The following is a 4,548-nucleotide window of genomic DNA, read 5'->3' as shown; positions in this document are numbered from 1 at the left end:
CTGTTAACTCTTAAATGCAGGAATGGGTCTTTGGACCCGGACGGTTTTTTGTATCTTGATAACGTTGCATTCTATTCATGTGGAGAGCATTCATATTTCATGCAATCCTTGAAAATTTATCATAAAATATGTTTTATTGGTGCAAACACGAAAATATAATAAGGTCTTTGGGACAGGCGCATAATTTCAATGTGTATGCGTAATTTGCAGGCACTGGGTCTCTGAGACCTGTAAGAGTTTTACTCTTTTCTTTGTTTATTTCCACTTCAGATATTAATGATACATGAATAATCTTCAGATTATATTATGTTTTCGTTGAATTATAGGTATAACACTGAAAATAAAATAATATAATTGAAAAGAAAGTACAATTGCACTTCAGAGAGTTACGATGGTGTTAGGAATGCTCATAATCAGGCACTAGTGATATTGCAGGAAAACACTTTACATCTGGCTGCAGTTAGCAATAATGAGAGTATAACTGAAGTTGCCAGTGATGTTTATCCGTCTACTCTTCATACCACAGAAAAAATATTTCTCTGAAATCAAACAATAACAAAACATTTTAAGGCAGCAGAACCTCCTGTAAAGGCTAGAACTCCCACAGCACATAATATCTTGACAGCCATGGCCCTGTTCCTGGGATAGTTACAGCTTCACCTAAAGATGCTTTCACTTTGTTTATTTCAGAAAGTAATACTGAAGAAATCTTGAAATGCTCAAACCAGAAGGGAATCGGATAAGAAGGGTACAAAAGAAAAAATGGAAAGAAATTACAAAGAGTGATTTTTGCTTTATCGGCATGATTCTTTTAGCAGGCTCTGAAAAGCAAATGGGATGTCCCAATACGAGAATTATTGGTGACCTCTTTCTAACCCTATTTACAAAGGCAACAAAGTCCGTTGAAAGATTTGAGGGAATCAGGCGTTTCATGAGATTTGATGATAAAAGAACAAGAGAATTCCGTTTACAAACTGATCGTCTAGCTGCTTTTAGATATATATGGACCAGTTCATTGTAAATTGTAGAAAATCTTATACCCTAGTGACAGCGTGGCAGTGGGTGAGCAGCTCGTTCCCTTTCAGGGGCAGGTGCAGGTTCATCAGCATATGCCAAAGGAAACCCGTCAAAACATGGAATAAAGATATTTTGGGTTTGTGATTCCAGAAGTTATTTTGGGTTTGATGGAATTATTTACACTGGACGACAGCCTGGGGAAGATATTTAAAACTTTGGCACAAAATTGTATTACAGCTGTGCAGTCAGTTTAGAAATACAGGTTGTAACATAACCACTGGACAACTTTTTCTAGTGTACCCACTAGCAGAGGCCCTTTGGAAAAAAAAAATTGTCATTGGATGGTACACTACGCCAGAATTTCGTGATATTCCTAACATCATGAAAAGTGCAAGAATCATGAAGTTACAGTAGTGACTTTGTGGTTTCAAGAATGATGTCACAATGGTCAGCTACATACCAAAGAAAAAACCAACTCAGAAATATGTAATACTGCTTAGCACTATGCATCATGATGAAGAGATTGGATAAGGATGGGTATGAAACAAAACCATCTATCTTTACCTTCTATAATGAAACAAAATGTGGGGTTGATGTGATGGACCAAGTGGTTTCAAACTTATTCATGCAAAAAGGCAAACAAGAAGATGGCCAATGGTTCTTTGGTACAATATGATAGACGATGCCTGTCTAGATGCTTACATAATTTTATTTCACAACATCCAGATTTCCACCCAAACAAGTCACACAAACGTCGACTTTTTATAAAAGAACTCATGAAAGCTAGTTATTCCACATATGTCAGAAACGAATGGAATCAGTCCCAAATCTTCCAAAAGCTGTATTATGTTCCTTGGAAAGATGTGGGAGTGGTAACCAGACCAGCTGAGGATCCTATCAACAAAACAAAGTGGGGAAGAAGAGGTGTCCATCTGTCCAAGCAACTTGTAAGAGATGCCAAAGCCATGTCTGCAAAAGCACAGCTACATTGTATGTTCTAAATGCCAAGTCTAGAGTGTAGTAGGCAGGCGCAGTAAAAAACTGTAGGTCCCCTAGTTGTAGCGTTCATAGAACTCTGCTATCACTGTAAGGTGTTAAATTCAGTATATTAATTATTAATTTACATCTTTCATTGAATGAAATAATGTTTTTTATAAAAATGTCGTAACAATACGAATGCTTATCAAGATATTTCATTTCAAATATAAATTTTAAATTTTTCATCTTTTCAGTGGAACTGAATTTGGTTAAGAATTTAATAATTTTTAGTCTAAATATGTACTTCATATGATAAAATATTCAGAATAAAACAAGTATTTAGTTTAAATCATTTTAGATGTACCAATATGAAAGTCTGTACGAAGGGTCTGAGAGACCCACCTTCTGCATTGGTGTCATATCAAGAGATGTCTGCATCAAGGGTTAAAAAAACTCACATTATCTGGGTATTATCTGACATAGGCAGGGGTCTTCTTGCAAATTTCAAAGGTTCTTCATCTCATCAGTAAGCCAGTTTTGTTCTTATTCCAACTCTGGCTCATCCTGCTCCATCAAGCAATGCTTTACTCTTAAGCCCATTCTTGGTAGAGCTGTCTGTTCTTTCAAAGTGTTATGGAAATTTTCCGCAACTAAATGAGGATTATGCCCTTCTCTCTCTCCATTTGTATATCAGTTCTGCTTTATGGCTCCATCCTAAGATATTCAGATAACTCCCACAGAAACAAATAAAAATCTTAAATAGCTGAGACCAGTAAGAAATGGAGGTTCCAGAGGAATGAAGCAAAGTTCCGAATGGGAAACTTTTGTGGCTATACCATGTCCGAGTTGTTTCGATGTTTAAACTGAATGCTGTTAGGCGAAGTGTTAGAACTTTAAAATATAATCTTAAGGAGTAACATTTACAAAGGTAATTTGACTTACAAAGTGTTATTGCAGTCATTTAATTCAACTGGAGTTGTCATTTGATATGCTCTTGTTGCTATGCAGGGTAATTATGCCTCATGGGTCTCTGCGTGCAATTTTGATACCGTTTTGTGAAACATTTTCCCTTTCATAAGATGTTTCCAGGTGACAAACATTTTTCCTTTATTATCTTTCTGTTCACCATCTATGTACCTTCTCCAAACTTTTTTAATTATTTAGGAAAATGAACTGGTTTCCTGTATTTAGTATACCTAGGTTAAATTTTTCACCTGTTCAATAAATTACTTTCTCGTTGATCATGACTGTCTCTCCAGCTAGCGTGGTTCAGGGGACTCTTGTCAGCCAGGAAAAAGGCTTGCAGGGCTCCAGAAACTAAGGATTTACTATATTCCACTAAAAGAGATCGCAGATGATCCATAAGCAGAGAATTTCGTATTTCCTTCGACAAAATACACGTACTTTTACTGCACTGAAGGTGAATATCAGTAAGCTAGTTCATGATGGATTTATTATCTTAAATATCGTGCTGTATGAACGATGAAAACCTTTCTAAAGAATTTTGGAATACCTCAGTGTTGTGCAAATGAGGATATCTATTGAACAGCTAACTGGAGAGCCTTCATTGCTTCAATTCCTCAATAGATGCCTCGGCTTATGGGAGAGGAATTCTGGATATCCTAAAAATCCAGTCATGAGTATACCTTAGTTTAACCAGATCACTAGAGCTGATTAACAGCTCTCTAGGGCTGGCCCAAAGTTGGATTTATTTTAAGGGCTACAGAACCAATTGGTTACCTAGCAATGGGACCTACAGCTTATAACGAGAAATGAAAATCTATCACCTGAAATAAATTTCTCTAATTCTTTATTTGCCGGAGAATAGAACGCGCGCCCAACAGAGTGCTAGCCGAAGACGATACCAACCGCAGTGAGGAATAAATCTCATCGCTATCTCATTGACATCAGTAGTAAATTAAAACAGTTGTTTGTAAACAATGTTTAAGCTGGTTTGATAACATATATTATAAACTGATACGCAAGTTTACGTTCACAAAGATCTTAATAATCTCTTCACATTGATATACAAAACGTAAAAAAAATTTCTTAGAAAACTGATGTAACGCGGCTGCTGAGTTCGAGTCAGTTCCGACGAAATCTTTACCATATTCATCACCATATTGTTCGAGTAATGCGACCATAGATCATAGCAATTATTAATTCAATATTGTTCAAAGAGAAAGAAATCTCAGTAACTCTAGACTGCTCTACCTCTCTGGGTCTAGCTTTCCAGTTTAACGTTATCACACGTTATATCCCCCACCTCTCTCTCTCTCTCTTTCTCTTTTCAGGAAGGCATCGACAGTTAATCCCCTGTTCCAAGGAATAGTACTGAATTTCAGGTTTAAATCTACATAGCAGTTTCTACATTTATCTATACATCATGTACAACAACACACACATACTGCACATACAAACACATGCACACTCATACTCATATATATATATATATATATATATATATATATATATATATATATATATATATATATATATATATATATATATATATATATATATATATATATATATATATATATATATATATAT

This window comes from Macrobrachium rosenbergii, chromosome 27 (assembly GCF_040412425.1).
Source record: "Macrobrachium rosenbergii isolate ZJJX-2024 chromosome 27, ASM4041242v1, whole genome shotgun sequence".
NCBI lineage: Eukaryota > Metazoa > Arthropoda > Malacostraca > Decapoda > Palaemonidae > Macrobrachium > Macrobrachium rosenbergii.
The sequence above is the reverse complement of the archived record's forward strand: the minus strand, read 5'-3'. Positions refer to the sequence as shown.